We start from the raw sequence: 22,535 nt of genomic DNA on the forward strand, positions 1-22,535 counted from the left end.
CGTCAGTAAAAAACCTGCGCTGCGCACATTCACTCAGCAGAAGCGGCTCAGCTTCGGAGTAAACAAACAATGTCCTCCCCCACTAAGCACCGCAGGAGGACGGGTCCTCTCCTACCTGAGCAGGGGCGAGAAGACATTTCCAGGCTCCTCCCCTCCAGATCTGGACGTGAGGGGGACAGACAGACAGACAGACAGACAGACAGACGGGGCCCTCTGCAGCGGGCGGGCGCCCGTCAGTGCTCTCTGCTGGTGCTGGCTCTGCCGCCGGTGACCCGGATACGGAAACACCTCCGCGGCGGGCGGCACGCAGAGGAAGAGGCGGGGCTCGGACGTATTCCCTGCTGGTGCTGACTCTGCCGCCTCTGGCCCGGAAGAGACGCAGGGACGCGGCTCAGTCGCCGCTGTGGAGGGGGTCCCGGGGGGGGGCATGAGAGGGGAGAGCTCCCTCGGCAGAGGGGTGAAGGACGGGCCCCAGTAATGTTCCATACTCCAGGGGCCCTCTCTCCAGGCTCACACCCCCAGCCCCCCCCCATGACCCGGCCCTCCCCACTATCCTCATACCCACCCTCTCTCTTTCACTCCTCCATGGACCCCCTCCTCCGAGCACTGCCCCCTGGACTCCTCCACCCACACTGCCCCTGGTTCTGGGGTCTCTCCCAGGCCTCAGGACACATGGAGAGGAGGCGGTGATTTCACATGTACACTCTCTAGGCCTACACAGGTCACTTCCACTTATTTTTCCCAGAATCAGACCATTGAATAATGTTCTCAATTGCTCTGTTGAAACGCTCCACAAAACCATCACTGTTTGGGTTATATAATATTGACGTTCTGGGTTTCATTCCTAGTCTGTCAAAATATTCTGTTGCCCTTTTGGTTTTAATAATAAGTTCATAGGATTTCCCTCCATTGAGAAAATTTCTGCCCCCCCCCCATCGGATCCATTATATCAATTGCAACCGAATGTCAAAGTGACTTAGTTATAAAAAATGTGCTCATAGGGGTTATCAATGTCACCAAGAACTTGTCCGCATTTTTATATGTAACGCAGTCTCAAACATACCTCTCAATTTTAATATCCATCCATGAGTTCAGTGCTTGAAACCCATAGGGGGGGTTCAGTGCTTGAAACCCATAGGGGGGGTTCAGTGCTTGAAACCCATAGGGGGGGTTCAGTGCTTGAAACCCATAGGGGGGGTTCAGTGCTTGAAACCCATAGGGGGGGTTCAGTGCTTGAAACCCATAGGGGGGGGTTCAGTGCTTGAACACCCATAGGGGGGGGGTTCAGTGCTTGAAACCCATAGGGGGGGTTCAGTGCTTGAAACCCATAGGGGGGGTTCAGTGCTTGAACACCCATAGGGGGGGTTCAGTGCTTGAAACCCATAGGGGGGGGTACAGTGCTTGAACACCCATAGGGGGGGGGGGTTCAGTGCTTGAAACCCATAGGGGGGTTCAGTGCTTGAACACCCATAGGGGGGGTACAGTGCTTGAACACCCATAGGGGGGGGTTCAGTGCTTGAAACCCATAGGGGGGGGTTCAGTGCTTGAACACCCATAGGGGGGGTACAGTGCTTGAACACCCATAGGGGGGGGGGGGTTCAGTGCTTGAAACCCATAGGAGGGGTACAGTGCTTGAACACCCATAGGGGGGGGGGTTCAGTGCTTGAAACCCATAGGGGAGGTTCAGTGCTTGAACACCCATAGGGGGGTTCAGTGCTTGAAACCCATAGGGGGGGTACAGTGCTTGAACACCCATAGGGGGGGGGTTCAGTGCTTGAAACCCATAGGGGGGTTCAGTGCTTGAACACCCATAGGGGGGGTACAGTGCTTGAACACCCATAGGGGGGGGGGTTCAGTGCTTGAAACCCATAGGGGGTTCAGTGCTTGAACACCCATAGGGGGGTACAGTGCTTGAACACCCATAGGGGGGGGGGGGTTTAGTGCTTGAAACCCCTAGGGGGGGTACAGTGCTTGAACACCCATAGGGGGGGGTTCAGTGCTTGAAACCCATAGGGGGGGTTCAGTGCTTGAACACCCATAGGGGGGGTTCAGTGCTTGAAACCCATAGGGGGGGTACAGTGCTTGAACACCCATAGGGGGGGGGGGGGTTCAGTGCTTGAAACCCATAGGGGGGTTCAGTGCTTGAACACCCATAGGGGGGGGGTACAGTGCTTGAACACCCATAGGGGGGGGGGGGGTTCAGTGCTTGAAACCCATAGGGGGGGGTACAGTGCTTGAACACCCATAGGGGGGGGGGGGGGTTCAGTGCTTGAAACCCATAGGGGGGGTTCAGTGCTTGAAACCCATAGGGGGGGTACAGTGCTTGAACACCCATAGGGGGGGGGGGGTTCAGTGCTTAAAACCCATAGGGGGGGTTCAGTGCTTGAACACCCATAGGGGGGGTTCAGTGCTTGAACACCCATAGGGGGGGTTCAGTGCTTGAAACCCATAGGGGGGGTTCAGTGCTTGAACACCTATAGGGGGGGTTCAGTGCTTGAAACCAGTGGCGGTTCTTCCATGGGGCGTTTGGGCACCGCCCCCCCCTGCTTTCTCGCCGTGCGAGAAGAAGGCAGAAACAAATGGTAGTTATTTATTTATAACTACCATTTGTTTCTGCCTGTCCTTCTCGCACGGCGAGAAAGCAGTCAGCAGAACCTCCTGGTTACTCAAGCCTCAGGGCAGGGGGGAGTGTCTTGGGGGAGTGGCTTGCCCACTGTTGTTAATACTGACTGTTTGGACAGCCTGAGAGGCTATCCAAACAGACACTATTAGCAACAGTGGGCAAGCCGCTCCCCCAAGCCACCTCCCACTCTCCGTTCTGCAGGGTGCAGACTAGGAGAAATGACGCGGTTAGGGCAGCCGGCCAAACCAATCAGCGTCGGCTGCCATGGAGGGGAGGGAGGCTGCCTGCAGCCTTGAGTGACGAGAACCCACACCACGTCAGACGCAGCGGCGGCATTCAAAATCCAGGACGGCGGGAGTCTGCAGTCTTGGGACTCGAGTCGGGAGTCAGCGCGGGAAGCCAAGGTGAGTTTTTTATATTTATTTGCCAAACATGTGTTTTGCTTAGCTCGCAGGAGCCAATCCAGGCCCTCGGCTCGGGCTTGGCTCGCTCTGGCTCGGCTCGCCCACCAGATGCGGTGAGGGCTAAGCCTAAGGCACTGTGATTCAGGGACAGCCTGGGTGTGACCAAGCATCTGAAGAAGTCTTCAGAGACGGGGAGGGTGTAAGAGTGGTCATGAGAATCTTTTCTCCTCTTGCAGCTCACTGTTGAGAGTCGAGTGCCCATTGTGCTTGCACCATCATTTGTAGTGAATATGCCCTGGCGCTTTTTCACACTCGTGGGCCTGCACTGTAGTAGTAATGTGGAGTGGAGGTTAACATCATGATCTCTGGGAATTAGAACAGGCCCAGCCCTGAGAGTGTTGTGAATGAATGTGTTTGTGTGTGTGTGTGCGCGCGCCTGGTTGTGAGTGTTATGTGCATGTGAGCATGTGTGTGTGTCACGTCCGCCCCCCTCCCTCCAAAACTTGCCGGTCGCCACTGCTTGAAACCCATAGGGGGGTTCAGTGCTTGAACACCCATAGGGGGGGTTCAGTGCTTGAACACCCATAGGGGGGGGGGGGGTTCAGTGCTTGAACACCCATAGGGGGGGTTCAGTGCTTGAACACCCATAGGGGGGGGTTCAGTGCTTGAACACCCATGGGGGGGTTCAGTGCTTGAACACCCATAGGGGGGGTTCAGTGCTTGAACACCCATAGGGGGGGGGGGTTCAGTGCTTGAACACCCTCAGTGCTTGAACACCCATAGGGGGGGGGTTCAGTGCTTGAACACCCATAGGGGGGGGGTTCAGTGCTTGAAACCCATAGGGGGGTTCAGTGCTCGACAATCCATTCCTGATCTTACCCTGTTCAGGACTATCTTCACCGTTCCTCTACCAGCGTGTCTGTTGTGAGAACGCTTCCGACTCCACGGGCCCCTAGTTTCCCCTCACCGACCAGGGAAGGGTGTTTATGTCTCTCCTTGTAAAGGGGAGGAGGGTGTTTCATCTGTACTCTGTAGAAGGCTGGGCACGTAGGCAATTGCTGGCGCATTTCATCCTCATAGAGGAGAACAAGCTGTGCAGTGCACGTCTATCTACCGTGTACTCTGCATTGAGGATGGCGTCTCCCAGTGCTGCTCCGATGGAAGTTCCTGAACTGTTTCTCTTTCTACTGTGAAAATCAACAGGAGAGAATTTTGAGACCGCGTGTGGGCAGATGAGTAACCAGCAATGCACATTACTCAAGCCTTTGTTTTTTTCTTGTCATGTTTCCTTCTGATGAAGCGAGCTTCAGAAAATATTTTATTCTGACTTGTGGATTCGATTCCCTATAACATGAACTAATCAATTAATGAATTGTTGCATGATTTGTTTGATTAATCCAACCTAGATTAAGTTTGCACCACACATGAACACGCGGGAACTAATAACATGTGCTCTTGTTGCATTTGCAAGTCTGTTTTGTAACACATGATTAATATTGTTTTGTTTGTCATGTTTGTCCTTTTGTCTTTGTCACTATTAATATGCGGCTGATCATTCATGGCATGTGCTTCATTATATGTGCTTACATGTTTATCCTATGTTGTGATTGTCTGTCTGTGAATCATTTAATCATCTTTTACTCTTTCAGAAACATAAAGCTGGACTATATGAAGAATGGTAGATATTTTATGTGCTGCTTTATTTGTTTGCTTCTGCTAGTTGTCATTTATTAATGGGTTAAATACTAGCAGGGAAGGGTGGGTAACAGAAGGGTTTATTTTACCTGAATTAATTATTCTTTTGTGTTTGTTTAAATAATAGTTTACTGAAAGAAGCATAGAGTTGGCTGCAGAAAAAATAATGCATTCTGAAAAAGTGACGCAAGCTGAAAGTGGCGCAGTGACGCAAGCAAAAGTGGCGCAGAAAAATGTACGCTTTCTGAAAGAGGCCTACTGATGTAAAGCCACATGAGAACTTATTTTGAAAAGGATGAGTAGCCTATGAACTTTTATTGTGAAAAGTTTTTGAAAAGAACTGCAAAAGGCACTCTGTGGAGAGGTTTGCTAATGTGCCATGGGAAGCTCAGAACGGACAGGCTCAAGGCCAGGAATGTGAGTCGCGGCATTTTCGTGCACTTCATGAACAATCTTTGCTACAAAATGTTGCAGCCTAAGGAAGTGCTGCCAGGATTCTGTGCATGAACAATGGCTTAGTGAGTGCAGAGTGCAGAGTAGTGAGTGCAGAGTAGTGAGTGCAGAGTAGTGAGTGCAGAGTAGTGAGTGCAGAGTGCAGAGTAGTGAGTGCAGAGTAGTGAGTAGTGAGTGCCGAGTAGTGAGTGCAGAGTAGTGAGTATACAGTGAGTAGAGTAGTGAGTAGAGTAGTGAGTAGAGTAGTGAGTAGAGTAGTGAGTAGTGAGTAGAGTAGTGAGTGCAGAGTAGTAAGTAGTGAGTAGAGTAGTGAGTGCAGAGTAGTGAGTAGTGAGTAGAGTAGTGAGTAGAGTAGTGAGTGCAGAGTAGTGAGTAGTGAGTGCTGAGTAGTGAGTGCAGAGTAGTGAGTAGTGAGTGCAGAGTAGTGAGTAGAGAGTGCAGAGTAGTGAGTAGTGAGTGCAGAGTAGTGAGTAGAGAGTGCTGAGTAGAGAGTGGCTGGCCCTGTTTCTAGCTCAAGCGGCACCGGCACCTGTAGTCTAAAGATAATACCTCTGCCTCGAGTGAAGTACTCTGGTACCCAAGGATGACTAGCAAACAATATTATTCACAACGTTGCTTACTATTCAGCAACATTTGACAGTTTGCAATCAATCTTTATAAAACTATTCAGAGTTTGATAACAAATTAATGCAACACATTGTAATATACAATGCCAATAGCTCAAACTTTAATGCTGCGAGACCTATTGCATTGTAAATGCTTGTTAATATTCCTGAGGCAGTGTGTGGTCATCTTCTTGTTGAGTTCTCACTACATGGCAAGGTGTTTACCTTCAGTGGGAGTTCTCACTAGGTGTTGCCCTTCTGTCTGTCCACATGTATTAAAGAGATGGATAGAACAACAGACAGAGGGAGAGCGAGGGAGGGAAAGGGAGGGAGAGCGAGGGAGGGAGGGATAGGGAGGGAGAGCGAGGGAGGGAAAGGGAGGCAGACAGAGTGAGAGCGAGGTAGGGAGGTGGAGGGAGGGAGACAGGGAGGGAGGGGAGGGAGAGGGAGGGAGGGAAAGGGAGGCAGACAGAGGGAGAGCGAGGGAAGGAGACAGGGAGGGAGACAGAGGGTGACAGACAGAGTGAGGAGGGTGACAGAGTGAGGAGGGTGACAGAGTGAGGAGGGTGACAGAGTGAGGAGGGTGACAGAGTGAGGAGGGTGACAGAGTGAGGAGGGTGACAGAGTGAGGAGGGTGACAGAGTGAGGAGGGTGACAGAGTGAGGAGGGTGACAGAGTGAGGAGGGTGACAGAGTGAGGAGGGTGACAGAGTGAGGAGGGTGACAGAGTGAGGAGGGTGACAGAGTGAGGAGGGTGACAGAGTGAGGAGGGTGACCGAGTGAGGAGGGTGACCGAGTGAGGAGGGTGACCGAGTGAGGAGGGTGACCGAGTGAGGAGGGTGACCGAGTGAGGAGGGTGACCGAGTGAGGAGGGTGACCGAGTGAGGAGGGTGACCGAGTGAGGAGGGAGACCGAGTGAGGAGGGAGACCGAGTGAGGAGGGAGACCGAGTGAGGAGGGAGACCGAGTGAGGAGGGAGACCGGGTGAGGAGGGAGACAGGGTGAGGAGGGAGACAGGGTGAGGAGGGAGACAGGGTGAGGAGGGAGACAGGGTGAGGAGGGAGACAGGGTGAGGAGGGAGACAGGGTGAGGAGGGAGACAGGGTGAGGAGGGAGACAGGGTGAGGAGGGAGACCGAGTGAGGAGGGAGACAGAGGGAGAGGGAAGGAGAGAGAGGGAGACGGAGAGGGAGGGAGACAGAGAGCGAGAGAGGGAGTGAGACAGTCAGAGTGAGTGAGACAGAGGGAGTCAGGGAGAGAGAGAGTGCGATAGAGGGAGAGAGAGGGAGTGAGTGAGAGGGAGTGAGACAGAGGGAGAAATAGCTGGTGGTTGCCAGTGGGGACACTTACTCTTGGGGAACCCACACTTATTTTTCCACATCATTTATGTACCTATTACACAAAGCAGATAGAAGGTGGAAGACGGCAAAACCGTCACAAAATGAAAATTCAGGAACCTCAAGGAGTGAGATAAAGGGGAGGGGAGTGTCTAGTAGTGGATTAAAGAGGTATGAGGTGGCATTTGTTGGAAATGGGATCCCTGGCTGGCCAGGGCTTTCGCCAAAGTCAGTCAGAGACCACCACACCCAAGTCAGGGCAAGGGAGTTACACGCCAAGATAACCCCTACTCACCCTCTAGGTAACGTGGCGCGAGCAGCAAGGCTAAACTTGGAGGCGATGTAGGCTAAGTATTTGCGCACGCACCCCAGCAACAACAACCAAAGGCCCACCACAAAGGAAACTCCACACAAGGTTATATAAAAATAGCCTTTGTATTACACCCAAAACACATTAGATACAACACACACTTTACAATGTGCCAGAGGCACGGGCAGAATTTACAGGGGGATATTTACAAGACAGGGCCACCTGGACCACTGTCAGGAATCAGAAGTAGCACTTTCAGAAATAGCACTTAGTACATAGATATAGCACAAAATAGCACACAACCAGTAATCACTGGTAACCAGGACCTCACTAGCACCACCTGTACTAGGGAGAAAACAACCACCTATGTATTACAATACCTGTAGGGGTGTAAGAGGAAAACACATGATGCAATGCATAACATTCATTCAGAGGTGTAAAGGCACATGACGCATAAACAATACATTCAGAGGTGCATAGAAAGTACAATTGCGCCAAACTCACGTAAGTCACCACCTGTGACTGTCCCTAGGCCCTCTGGCCTTGTTGGGGCTAGGACGCCCGTGTCCAATGTCAGGGGGGCCTAAACGGAGCAGTTGCCCACAAAGTGCTGGGCAACTGGTGCAACAATGTTTGAGCCTGCCAGGGCTCAAAAACAACAGTGGGCCAATGGGGGAGCCTCTCTGGGCTCGTCAACACAACTTTTGCGCCTGGAGCCTCTCTCCGGGCCCTAAGAAATGACTGTGGCCCTCCAGAGCCTCACTGGGCTCTAAGAACAAATGGGCTGCCCCTGAGCCTCTCTGGGCTCCTTAATACAACAATGTGGGACTCAAGAGCCTCTCTGGGCTCTTCAAAACAACTGATGCCCCCACGAGCCTTTCAGGCTCACAAAACAGAGGAATGCCGCCTGGAGCCCTCGTGGCTCTGATACACACTGGCCCCTCTGAGCCTCGCTAGGCTCTCTGTAAGAATGCGGCCACTGGTGGAGCCTTCAGGGCTCAAAACAAACAATGCCCCCTTCTTTGGAGCGGCCCTGCTGACCAGGGGGGGGGGGCGCTCGGTGACACTGTGGCAAGGTCCGGAGCTCTCTCTCCCCCCACCTGGCAACACTCACCGGGCTTGGCTGGCGGGGGCTACACGAGAGCTCCCGCTCCTCGGGGCTCTCTCCGCAGCACTCCTCTTTGCCCCCGGTGAGGCTCCTCGGGTCTGCAGCTCTTCTCCGGGGCCGCGGGGCTCTGCGCACGCCTCCCTCACTCTCTGCGGGGCCGGCCGGTTTCCTGGGTGAGCGCGGGGAAGCCCTCAGGGCTTGGCCAATCCCAGCGCGGCCCAAGAATGATGCAAGGGAATCCCTGCGCCGGGGACCAATCACAGCGCGGCTATTCTTCCCTGGGGCCGCCAATGGCAGCGCGGTCCTGGGGACAGGCCCCCTGACTCCGGGTCGTGCTCTGGAATGGCGGCACGGTGCTCCTCAGCAAAAGTACGAGGCTGGCACACGGCAGAACACGGCGTGGGCAGCCGTGCCAGGAAAACAAAGCGCTCCCAGGCGCTCTAGGCAGACAAAGCGCTCCCCGGGCACTGCAAGTAAAATAAAGTGCTCTTAAGCGCTGAAGCAAAACAAAGCGCTCTCAAGCGCCAAAAGGCAATCACAGCGCTCCCAAGCGCTACAATTCAAATAAAGCGCTCTTAAGCGCTATAAGTAAAATAAAGCGCTCCCAGGTGCCCTCAGCAAGCAGGGCAGAGTCCCAGCAGTCCTTGGGCAGGCAGGGGGGACAAGGCTGGGCCCAGAGCCAGCACACTGGGTCTCCAGGTAGGGAGACACCCCAAGTGGCGGTCCTCTGGCCCAGCGACAGCAGCAACAGCCCCCTCAGGATCCTGGAAAAGAACAACATCTGTGGGGACACAGCCCCATTTTTATACACCATTTCCCTTTGTCTGAAGGTGCAGGGTGGGGGCGGAACCAGTCGCAGCTGGTTCTTGAGTACTCTGTTTACCTCAACCACCCTCTCTATTCACTGGCAGGGCTTGGGTCATTAGACACACCACAGGGGGGCGGAGCCAGCATTGTGTGGGGAAAACCCAGCCCATCCAGGACACAGGTACACTCCTCCCACACATTACTCATGCAGATCTCCCACTCACCACCGGGCAGACCCATCCAGACTTCCTGGAGCCTGGCATGCCAGCCAGCTCCAGCCAATCACACGCCAGCACCCTCACAGCACACGTACAGCCATGTCTAGAAATGACGCTTCCCTACTAGACACATACATGCTGCATACACCATCTCACAGCATTCACTCTCACGAGTTCACACATACCAGACTCAAGCCTGTACACCCCACGCATCAGGAACTACCAGGGACACATACATTCCCCATGCATTCCTATGGGCGGGCAGGCCTAGCTCAGCACATGCACTCAGAGTGCGCACGCACTTTCCATTGGGACACAGTGAAAGTGCGCAGAACCCAAAAATCACCATCTCCAGGTCACCATTTCAAGCAAAAAGTCTAGGGGTGAACCTGCCCTAAGGGCCAAAGTCCAACAGCATTAAAACTACCAGCCTTGGTATTCCTTGCGCCCATGTTTCACTGCACCGGCCGCGGGCTTCTGAGCAGAGTTTCAGGCCCTGACACTCTCTTTCACAAATGAAACACTGGTCTACACACATATATTGCTTGCTCTTATGCTTCTTAGAAGGTGCTACTAACTCACAGGTGTTTTGTTTGCAACTGCATGCCTTGCGTAGCGTTTTATTGTGAGTACTGTGAAACTGTTGCACCAGTATTACTTGTGAGTAGGTTGAACTTTTGCAGTACCATCCTTAGATTTTTCTAAGGAGTACTCTAACAGCGATATACCTGTATTTCAATATACCTGTATTTCATACTCTTGTGTACATCCCTTGCTTAGCTTTTCCTCATGAGTGGCTCATGACCACTTACACTACCATATAATATGCTGAAGAAAAATTGAAAAAGCAAACATAAAAGCAAAGCGTTCCATAAACACCGGCAAAACACCGTTTCAGTTGTTTTTTATGACGCGAAAATGAGTAAACACTGAAAAGCACTGTTTTTTTGAGGTATGGAAATCACTGGAAAGCACTGAAAAAACACCACCAGAATTTACCAAAAATAGAAACTGAAAACAGGAAAGCCTAGTTATAAATCAGCCCTTGCCAAGGCCAAGCATGACTTGGTGGATAAGAGCTGGCAGGGCTTACTGGTTGCAGCCAGGTGTAACGACAATCGTTCATTCTGGCATTTCATAGCACATGGGAGTCTGGATGGTGGTACTACACCTGATTATTGTTTCCACCATGCCCGGAGTCGCATAAAACAGGCCCAGGGTTTCCGTAGCGCCGGAGCCTGTTCACCACGCCGCACCGCAGACCGGTGACTGCATGCCCCAGTGGACCTCGCACCTGGAGGCGCCTGCGTGTTTCCACCGTGCCAAGAAGCGCATAAAACTGGCCCAGGGCTCCCGCAGCGTGGGACGCGCGCGGGCATGCGTGGGCGTAGCCCGGGCCAAGGACGGGCCAGTCTGCGCCAGTCAGTGCCAGACAGAGGCAGGTCAGGGCCACCTCCACTTCTGGAGGCCCGATTGCTCCCGTTATGGATGTGTACAAAGCCACAGCTGTTGCGTCAGCTTTATTTGGAGCTGAGATTTGGGGGTATGTAGATAGGCTATCCAAGTCTGAAAACAGGTTTTTAAAAACACTTTTTAAACTTTCACAAAGTACCCCTGCAACACTAATACGCTTAGATCTGGCCCTTAATCCCATCCACCTAATAGCCGCCCTAAAACCTTTGCTGTATTGGGTTAGATTGTGGTCCACTCGAGAACTGATATCATATAGAGAGTGCATGAAAGACCTACTAGCCCTCGACACCAAAGTAAAAACACCCTGGCTTTTAAACATATACAAGAACTAACATACAGAATTGGTATGAGTAATTTATGGACGGCACCAGACTCAATAGTTAAAGGGGAAACTGTAAGAGTCAAACAGTGCTACTGGGAGGCAGTTACACATCAAACGTGGGAAGCGTACGACTCAAGCACTGTCAATGGACAGTTTCTTAATCATAAAAGCCTACCATGCTTTGAACCCTATGTGAACAGGATGCACCCGCAACAATTACAAAATGTGTATGTTCAATACAGATGTGGGATTCTGCCGCTAAGATCAAACACTACTAAATGGACAAATGTATCCTCTAAGTCACATTTTTGGCCAAATTGCCCAAACATAGCGGAAACAGAATCCCATTTTATGGTTTTTTTGCCCTTATTATAGAACAGCTCGGAAAAAATGGTTGTTGCAGTATGCAAAAGCATGGGCATTAGGCATTATTAGGAAGCCAAGAGACTTTTCAAAAGCGACACAAGAGAACTTTTAGCTTTTGCGGTTTCCCAATATTTGTACATTGCCTGGGCTTGGGGAACAGTGTTTACAAGGCAACTTTAATAACGCAGTACCTTTACGACGCAACCATTACAACGCAAGTCATTACAGCGACTTGCGCTGGGGGGCGCTCTAGGATAGGGAATAGTTTTAATTTACTATCCAACACCTTCCCTACTATCCACGGGGACTGGAGTTGGAATAGTAAATTAAACTATTCACTATCCAGCGCCCCCCAACGCAAGTCGTTGTAACGACTTGCGTTGTAAAAGTTGCGTCGTAAAGGCATGCGTTGTTAAAGCATGCGTTGTAATGACGTACATCCACTGGGCTTTAAGGATATAGGTTATTCTCAACACTACTGTATGAAAGAGTCTGACAAATATTTGTATTGTTCTTGTACTATATATATATATATATATATATATATATATATATATATATATATATATATATATCTTTCTCCAGTGTAAATATATGAATTTTCTATTTTAACTTTGACCTTTTTGCCACTCGGTCAAATGCATTTTCCAAGGTATAGTCCCCTTACATTCATTATCAACAACTATGGACTTCACCGTGTTCTATACCTGGCTATTTGTACAATCATGTTTTTACATTTTTAATTGTCTAGTGTTTTATTGTTTTTAAGATGTGTTGTAATAGTACGGTGTGTTTTATGGGCTGTGTCTGAAATAAACAAATGCCACACCTGATCATTTTATTCAGCCTGAGAAGGGGGTTGACCACTTCACTGTGCTCTACGATAAAGGAGAAGTTGTCTTTCCTGTGGACGGTGTAGACAGCCAAACCCATTGCCAACTCGCTGAGACCGCATGTGATGACAACAGTGGAGGCCCTCTTTTTAGCTTGGTTGATACTCGTAAGGCTATAGATAAATTAAAATCAGCCAAAGCCCTAGGGCCTGATCGGATCCCTGGCGACCTGTACAAGTCAGAGCCGCCTGTATGGGCCACTTATATAAACCTCCTGTCCAATGCTGTCGCCGATGGGGGAAAAAAACTGAAATCTAGAGAGGGGTAGAAATATTCAACATACAGAAGAAAGGAGATGCCTCAGTCCCATCGAACTACAGACCGATTAGCCTCCTAGACAACTTTCAAAACATGTTTGCTAAGCAAGTTTTGGATACATTGTTAACATGGATAGAGGATAACAACATTCTGTCACCCTATCAAGCTGGGTTCCATATTAAAACCAGCATATAAGACCAGGTATTTAGATTTATATTACACACCTGGAAATACGCATTATTCAATAAACATAACTTGTATGTAGCTTTTGTCGCTCTCCGAGCTGCATTCGATATTGTGCCCCGGGGCCTGCTATGGAGAGTTTTATTAGGGATGGGAGCTCCTGCCATTTTGGTTAATCTGCTTGTACGGTTGTATGAGGGTAATTATGCACAGGTCAGGTGGCGGAGACAGGGGAAACTAACTACTAAAATAACTATTCGGCATGGGGTACGCCAAGGTTCCCATTTGCTTCTTTCTCAGTCTGTCTAACCACACCGCTGCCTAAACATTGTGATACAGCTGGGGATGTCCGGTACCGTTCCCCACATATTAAAAGAGACTCTTCGACATTAGTAATCTGTTTTTCTATTGCACCCATGACACCTGTTATAAACTTCAATAGTGAGATCTGTGTCTGGTCCGGGGAGCTCAGCTTTCCTTGATCTGGTGGTAATTTCCTTTTCCCCATGCTTAGTTTTTAGTAACCCTTAGTACAAACACACATATATATACAGGACAGTGAGATCGTTTTACAACCATGTGCAATACAATCTATCACAGTTATTTAAGTTTAAATAAAGAATAACACAATGAAGATACTGTCTGTCCCTTTAGTCCTGTTCAGGCTTCCTGTCAGTCCTAGTGACAGCAAATAGAGTCAATCTGTTTATCTTAAACCAGGGCCGGGCACAGGCACAAAAAGTACGCTAATCTGGTTGTGTGACTACCACATTATCTATTCAACCCCAGAGCTAGAATACCAATGCAGATGTACAATAGTCTTATTCAATACTTTTTTAGCTACCAGGGATATATAGTAGGGTTCTAATCAAGGTCTTCACCTCAATATTGAACAGGCAGCCTCAGTTCCCAACTGGTTGGCGCAGGATGGCTTATGGGAGTGAAGATCGAATAATGTACCTGCAATCTGCTGTTTACTTCGCCAGGTGACTGCTTTACTTAGCTGCTTTGGAGTTCACCTCTTCAGAGCCCTCACTTCCAACCAGTAACGGCCTATTTCTTTGATGTTTCTCGGGCCCCTTTGTGAACAACTAATGGGGGTGACCCTGCCCTTCCTCCTCCGGTCGCAGATGGGCCTGCCCTTGGCTCGGGCACGCCCGAGCACATCCCACGCTGCGGGAGATTTGGCGGACTTAAGTGCACCTCCTAGCGCTGTGGTGTTGTCACCAAGGCTGCGTTGCCTAGCGGGAGATGCAGTCCCCTGAGCTGCTCTCCTCCTCCAAAGTGCACGAGGTGTGGCGCAGCAGCCAGAGTGCCTGACTCCGGACCACAGGGTTCACCGTTCAATACCCGGCTCCGGCGACAGGTTAGCCCAGCACCATGTGACTCTGGGCATTAGCTTGCTTAATCTTCCCGACGGCCCCCAGCACCGGGACACCTCTCCGGAGGTAGCTGTGTACTTTACAAATGCTGCTATTTCATTTCATTTTATCTGGCGCAGTGATGTTGTCACCCAGACCGTGTTGACTAGCGGGAGATGCACTCTGCTCCTCCAAAGTGCTGTGCAAATAGTTTTTGGGATCCACTCACCAGGATCACCCACTGGACCTCGCTCCCTCAGGGCAGGGCACAAGTTATTTAAATAAGTAGGACATGTACTTTTAAGTTTGATATGTCCTGATAGCGAAAAAACTCTTAATTAGTTTTACACTATAGCAAGGCCTACCCCTCTCACAGGACAACACTGAAGTTAATTTTATTACATTCATTTAATACGAATATCTTCCAAATGGGAACAAGTAAACAGTTCCTGTTTGGTGTCTTTGGAATTGTAATTTAAATTATCTTTGATGGTAAAGTCAGATTTTTGAATTACAATTTTGAAAATGCCACTTGTAGTTAGTCTGGGACCAGGGGAGGCAGGAAACCTGAGCACTTCAAAGGTAATCCTCTATAAGTTTCTCCCATTTTAAAGAAGACATCAGGTATAAATAGTGGACCTCAGACACCACCTCTTCTGTACACTTCTAGACCTGGGGAAGGCTCAGCCAGGAAGGATTGCTGTGTTGCTGAAAGAACTGCAACTCTGCTGGACAGCTGCCTTGCCGTGCTGACCTGCTGCCCTTTTGCCTGGGGGAGAAAGACTGGAACTGTGACCTGTACCCAGGACCACCACCCCAGAGTGACTCCAAGGACTAGTCTCTTGTAACCAGCACATTGACTCTGCAACTGCGAATCCTACCTTGCAAAGTGGTGCCAACCCAGTCTTGGACCTTCACAGTGAGCCTGAAGGTGATCTGCCAGCCCATCTGTGGATCTCTTTTGCTGCGGGGAGCTACCCTGAGCAGAACCTACACATCACAGCTGCTGTGAGGACTTTCCCAGTGCAAGGACTTTACGTCGCCCTTGAAGCTCAACACATCCTCAAATCAGGCCTTCACATCACAAGCCCCTCATCGACTTTGCATCGCAAGCCCCGAGGCTTCTTCAGAGCTAGCCAGTACGCGACGCATCCTCGACACAAAACTTGTCATCACAAGCCCCCTCGTCGACGGCCTCCCCAAAGACGACGCAGAACCACGCATCACGGCCTTGCAGCTCCATGGAACCGATTCTGTGTGATGTATCTCCGTCCAGGACATTGCATCGCCTCTGCTGCGTGACGCATTTTTGACATGTGACCTTGCAACGCTCCGCAACCAAGATTTAAGGTACTCTGTTCAGCAGGCCTAAATGAGTCCCTGCAGATGGCCTGCGCTCCATCGTGGTTGGCCTAAACTTGGTCCGTCGCGACAAGATAACCACAGTTGGCACTTTGTGCTTTTTGGCACCATATTCGCTGAACTCTTTAAAATTACGTAACTCCAGTTCTACTGACTGAATTATTGTTATTTTGGTCTTGTTTTATTTATTAAAACTTACTCTATTGTTCTAATCTCATGTTGGAATTTCCTTGTGTCTTTTCACTTTGTTACTGTTTGAATTGCTGCATCAATGCTCTACCCATTCCCTCTAAGTCAAGCCTGACCAGGGCTCGACAAATCTACTCGACCGTTCGCATTTTCGAGGTAAATTTTTATGAGGTCGAGCTATTTTTAGGTCCTACTCCCCTTTCTGGCGAGTAGGAAAACATACTAACTTTTGTCCTCCGTCTTTGAAATCGGAGCAAAAGTGACAAGATAACAAGATTTAAAGGCCTTTTTATTGCTCACAAAGCAAATGAGCAATAAAGATGCCTTTAAATCTTGTTATCTTGTCACATTTGCTCTGCTTTCAGAGACAGAGGTCAAGTTGGTTACTGTTAGGTCGAGGAGTTTTTTTTAAAGTACTAGACCTGCAGGACTAGTACCATTTTTCAGATTTCTCGAGCCCTGCTCACTGATCTGTGCCAAGCTACCAGAGGGTTGAACACTTATTAATTTGGGGTTTGCTTGTCACTTCACCTTGACAAGGATTGTGCTTCCCGTTTGAGTATGGCTCCACCCTCCTCAACCAGTAACGCATTTTCCTACAGAACCTGATAGGTATCTCTAAATTAGGTGACATTTGTGAGGGGAAAATACTAAACTGTTTGAGGCCCTGAAAGAAAATTTCTCCTGACAATACTTGGAGGTGAGACGTGCCTTAAACCTTTGCAAGAATGAATTCGCAGACGTGACAGAATTGAACCCATTAGAAGCAAAGCTGGTGATTGAGCCTACGGGGGTGAAGGTATCATTCAGATTTACAGATCCCTAGTGATAAACACCTCAAATCCCTTGAAAGTCAGGTCTTGACAGAACACTAGGAAAGAGACTTGAGGCAGCTTGAGAAGGCACAATGGGTTCAAGAAGGGACGGCACCAAAAGCATTGACAATTTTAACATGTTTGAGGCTGGTGTGGTTCTGGTACTTACGCAGAGTATAATTCACAACAGAGAGGTTAAGACAGATGCAGGATAGCCAGGGAGCAGGGTGTCCCAGCTGTGAGTGTGCAAGAGGTCAAATCACTCCACTACTAAAAGAAAACGGGATCAGACCCTGAGAACCTCAACAACTTCAGGCCAATCTCAAACCTGACCAAAATTCTCGAGAGATGTGTCCTACTCCAACTCAACCAGCACTTCAACACTAACAACCTCCTGGATTCTCACCAATCAGGCTTCTTCAAAAAGGGCTGTAGCACAGAAACAGCTATACAAAATATAGCATATGACAACCACAAATGTATGGATGCCGGCCGTTGCTGCCTGCTCATCCTCCTAGACCTCTCTGCCGCCTTCGACACGGTGGACCATAAGCTTCTCCTTAACACCCTCAAACAATGGATTGGAGCGGACGGCCGGGTGCTGAAATGGTTCACATCTGCTCTCAACAAATAAAAATAAACAACGCAACTTCATATACCTCTTCTATAACCAGAGGGGTTCCCGAGGGCTCAGTCCTCTCATGTACTCTCTTCAATATCTAAATGGGGGCCCTCATACCATAATCAAGCAATCTAACATCCCCTTCCACCTTTATGCAGACGACATCCAGCTGTACCTGGAAATGTCCTCCCCCAGAAGACATACGGCGTCTAAATGATATTCTAACAAAAATCCAAAACTGGCCATCACACAACCACTTAGAACTCAACCAAGAAAAGACAGAAATTCTTCTCTCAAATTATGGAAAAACCCACCAGGTCCAAGAATGGATAAAGCTTATGAACTCCCAAAATTACAACCTATACCTGGCCGACTCCACCAAATCGCTGGGAATCATCCTGGACCCTAACCTGAACATGAGCTCACACATTAAGACTACCGCAAGGAGTGCCTTCTACAAATTAAAACTACTAAACAAAATCAAACCCTTCCTCCCTCCTAAAGATCTTAAAACCGCAATGCAAGCCATGGTTCTGTCAGGACTGGACTACGAGAATGCTACCTTCACAGGCAGAGCAAAATCCCACCTAGCCCCCCCAGAGATCAACTCCAAATGCAGCAGCAAGCCAAAAGGCATGATCACATCTCCGCCTCCCTGAAAGATCTCAAGTGGCTCCCAATTGAATCTTGCTGCCACTTCAAAACGGTCTGTTTCGCCCACAAAGTCATTCACACTAAACCAGTCTACCTGGCAGCCAAACTCACCAAAGCAGGCCAGGTAAGAAACCTGAAAAGCACCAACAACCTACTTCTCATACCCCAAAGAGACATTAACAAAAAGCCCTGGCTCGCTCCTTCTCAGGCAATGCCCCCCAAATCTGGAACTCCCTACCAGCAGATCTCAGAACCAACCCCTCCTTCATGACCTTTAAGAAAAAACTAAAGTATCTGCTCCTCACCCGACACCTTTAACCCTCTGGATGATACAGCTCTTTTTAGTAGCCAGCAATCAAGTAACTCTCGACTTTATTATCTGCCTTATGTACGGGTGTCAGTTTCTTTTAGTCGTTTTTTTATTTTTTCTTGACTGTGTACATATTGTAAAGCGCTTCGATACCCACGGGTCCTGCCAGCACTATACAAAGCTCTCTAAATAAAATGGATGCATTTGGGATTTCTTAAAGAGCTACTTGTTCCAAATGCATTAAGTGCTAAGAAGGGTGGGGAGAAGGAAGGAGGTCCTTGCTGAAATTAATGGAGGAATGGGGAAACTAAGGGCCACCAGAAGATTGGTGAAAACGAGACATTGGAAATCCATCTCCCTCCATCCTTGCAGAGACGTTTTCAATCATGGGCAAAGTGAGCGCTGGCCCCGGGCACCAGCCTTTCATGGGCCCCTTGGAAGAGCCAAGTGTGTCCTGCTGAGAGTGTTTGCCCTGATGACCTTGAATATTTATTCAATACATTGATTTATATATAGTGTTTGTTTTTTTTTATTTATTTCCAATGTGGGAGATGTGTGGGAGTCGATTACATACATTTTGCAGAGAAATGTAGTGTTTGTTTTATATGACATCCATAAAAAAGTTTCTTTTAGAGCAGAACAGGGCGTTAGGTAAGGGAAATGGGAGGGGTCACCGATATTATTTACAGAAATGTCAGCGAGCTGCTGCTGGTATTTTTCAATTTTGAAAACACCCCTGAGTATGAGATGCCAGCGATGCCGTTGGCCGTGTATGTGGTGGAGAGAGGAGAGGATGAGCCGAGGCGGGGGGGGGGACCCGACCCCCCCCTCTCATCCAAAGCCGGCAGCTCTTCCCCGGGGGGGCCCTGGGGTGTAGGGATGTACAGCCCCCCCCCCCCCCCCGCGCCTCGGGTCGCAGAGGGGGGGGGCTGGTTTCGAGGCCGTCGGTTGAACGTGGACACTTTTACCTCTTGCGTCACTTCCGCCGCGGTTCATTCCAATGAAGCGCTTCCGCCTCGTGCCGGGGGCTCGCGGCGCTCCCGAGGCAAGAGCTAGAGTCCGAGGAGGGAGGTCACTTCCGGGTCAGAAGCGGCAGCGACAGCACCAGCGGCGAATGTGAGCAGCAGCGGAAGCCGGGCCCGGCTCTGTCTGTCCAGAGGAGGGGCGTCGGTCTGTCTGTAAGGTGTGCTATTACAGACACTCACAGACCCGCCCCCACCCTCAGGCTCCACATCTACCCCCCCCCCCCCCAGAGGAGGAGAGGGAGCCCGGACATGTCCACACGGGTCCCTGCTCAGGTAGGAGGGGGCCGCACCTCCTGGGGGTGTTTGTGGAATCCTGTGTGTTCAAAGCAGACCTGTGCTATGAGGAGTCCATGCCCAGGCGTGGAGACCCCCCCCCCGTAGAGGACACTGCAGGAGGAGAGGAAAGGGATCATGGGATATCCTCAGTACTACATGTATATATCAGCAGCCCAGGTCCTTCTTGTGATCCATACTTGTCTGTATGATCTGTTCTAGTTCATACTCCCCTGGTTGAGTCTTCCACGTCTCTCACCTTGTTGAGGGTTTCCAGCCCTTCGTGTTCTCTCTGCTCGCGCCTAGAATGCAAGGGTGGCGTCACTCCACAGCTGGCAGCTGCAGCGGGTTCTGGAGGCAGAAGGATGAACTTCTCTTCTTCACTCGACGCGTCCTTCTCAATATTTGGGGAATCCTTCTTTACCAGTGCAAGTCTATTAAGGTTCACAGTACTTCAGCGCCATCTTGTGGTTTTATGTAAAATTGTCCTTAGCATAGAGAACTATTGGCCACATGCATCAATCTTCCCGTTTGCGAATCCTTAACCCCTTAAGTGCTGCCAACGGTCATCACGGGCACTACCTCCCCAGTGCTGCGTGCGACCGTTGGACGTCCATTCAGCACTAGTTCCAATGGACAGCGCAGCACTGGGGAGGTCTATTTACAACGCTCCTAAGGTGTTAATTGCGAAAATTAAGGAATCGCAATTAAGGATTCACAAACGGCAATGCATCAAGAAATCGCAAATTTTCCTTAATTGCGATTCACAATTTGCAAATCGCAATTAAGGAATCCCTTTCCATTGATTCCTATGAGCCTAGAGACCCATAGGAATGAATGTGAAGGCATTCTCATTTTACGATTCGCAATTAAGAAATCGCAAAATGAGAATGCACCCCCACATGCATCATTGTGACATTTTGCACTTCTTAATTTGCGAAAAATAAGGAATCGCAAATTAAAAAGTGCAAAATGCTATGCATCATTATTTTCGGTATTCATTTGTGATTCGGTAAAAATCGCAATTTTTACCGAATCCCAAATAAATACCAAATTCTTAAGTACATTTTCGCAATTCCCATTGATTCCTATGGGCCAAAAGGCCCATAGGAGTCAATGGGAAGGCAGTAGCAAATTGCGAGTGGCACTTTGAATATTTCATGGGTGCAGGGGGGGGGTCCAAAGGACCCCCCCATGCACCCCTGAAATGTATTTTTCGCATCATGTTTCACACACACTTGTCCTAAGGACATGTGTGTGTGAAACATGAATGTTGAAAAAAAACATTTTCAGCATTTAAAACACTTTTTCCCAATTTACCGAGTGGTTCAACCACTCGGTAAATTTGACACCCTAATTGCGATTTTGCACTTTTGAAATTAATGATGCATTGCTTTTAAGAAATCGCACATCTGCGACTTCTTAAAAGCAACTGCAATTTTAGAACTCGCAAAAATGCTACAAATTCTAAAATTGCTTCATGCATTCCAAAAAGCACTTTTGGAATCGCAAACGGCCGATTTTAAGGAATCGCACCGTTTGCGACTCCAAAAATGCTTGATGCATGTGGGGGGCAATTTCAAGGGTGCAGGGGGGGCCATCAGCCCTAAAATGTACCTTTAAGTACATTTTTCACACACACATGCCCCAAGGGCATGTGTGTGTAAAATGAAACTTTCAAAAATGCACTTCTGTGCACTTTTGAAAGTTTTCGCAAATTACCATGAAGGTTAACTTCATGGTAATTTACCACTTCCTATTTTCGATTTCGCAATTTTAAACAAGCATTGAAAATGCAATAGGTCTCGCAATAGAAGAGTTTGACATTTTTCGTTTTGCAAATGGATGAGTGGCGTTGCGTGGATGAGTGGCGTTGCGTGGATGAGTGGCGTTGCGTGGATGAGTGGCGTTGCGTGGATGAGTGGCGTGTGTGAGTGGCGTTGCGTGTGTGAGTGGCGTTGCGTGTGTGAGTGGTGTTGCGTGTGTGAGTGGCGTTGCGTGTGTGAGTGGCGTTGCGTGTGTGAGTGGCGTTGCGTGTGTGAGTGGCGTTGCGTGTGTGAGTGGCGTTGCGTGTGTGAGTGGCGTTGCGTGGATGAGTGGGGTTGGAATGCAATAGGTCTCGCATTAGAAAAGTTGTAGTTATTGGTCTTGTAAATGACATAATTTATTTATTTTTTCGTTGTTAAAATTGCTAAATTGATGGCTTTGTCATTTACAATGCCAATAGTTATAACTTTCGCGAATGTGACACCTATAGCATTTGGAATGCAACATGTTTTGTATTTACGTGACTTATATGGCAGCTCTGGTCGTTATGCTACATCTCTAGATAGTTTTATCTTTCGCAAATGTGACACCTATTGTAACACAATATGTGTTGTGAGGGTGAGTGATGGTGAGGGGTTGAGGGTGAGGGGTTGAGGGTGAGTGAGGGTGAGTGAGGGTGAGGGGTTGAGGGTGAGGTGTTGAGGGTGAATGAGGGTGAGGGGTTGAGGGTGAGTGAGGATGAGGGTGAGTGAGTGTGAGGGGTTGAGGGTGAGTGAGGGTGAGTGAGGGTGAGGGGTTGAGGGTGAGTGAGGGTGAGTGAGGGTGAGGCTGAGGGGTTGAGGGTGAGTGAGAGTGAGGGGGAGTGAGGGGTTGAGGGTGAAGGGTTGAGGGTGGGTGAGGGTGAGGGGTTGAGGGTGAGTGAGGGCGAGGCGTTGAGGGTGAGTGAGGGTGAGTGTGGGTGAGGGTGAGTGAGGGTGAGGGTGAGTGAGGGTGAGTGAGGGTGAGTGAGGGTGAGTGAGTGTGAGTGAGGGGTTGAGGGTGAGTGAGGGTGAGTGAGGGTGAGGGTGAGGGTTGAGGGTGAGTGAGGGTGAGGGTGATTGAGGGTG

At 49.5% G+C, this 22,535-nt stretch overlaps 1 pseudogene across 1 annotated transcript in view; it reads right to left on the bottom strand.

Moving 5' to 3' along the window:
* Positions 1 to 20,056, bottom strand: part of LOC144780838 (uncharacterized) — an 83,466-nt pseudogene extending 63,410 nt beyond the window's left edge. The window contains exon 1 of the transcript XR_013600787.1: positions 19,922 to 20,056. The product of XR_013600787.1 is annotated as an uncharacterized LOC144780838 (transcript). The remainder of the gene's footprint in view (positions 1 to 19,921) is intronic.
* Positions 20,057 to 22,535: the final 2,479 nt, after the last annotated feature.

The sequence above is a fragment of the Lissotriton helveticus genome, chromosome 9 (genome assembly GCF_964261635.1).
Source record: "Lissotriton helveticus chromosome 9, aLisHel1.1, whole genome shotgun sequence".
NCBI classification, from domain to species: domain Eukaryota; kingdom Metazoa; phylum Chordata; class Amphibia; order Caudata; family Salamandridae; genus Lissotriton; species Lissotriton helveticus.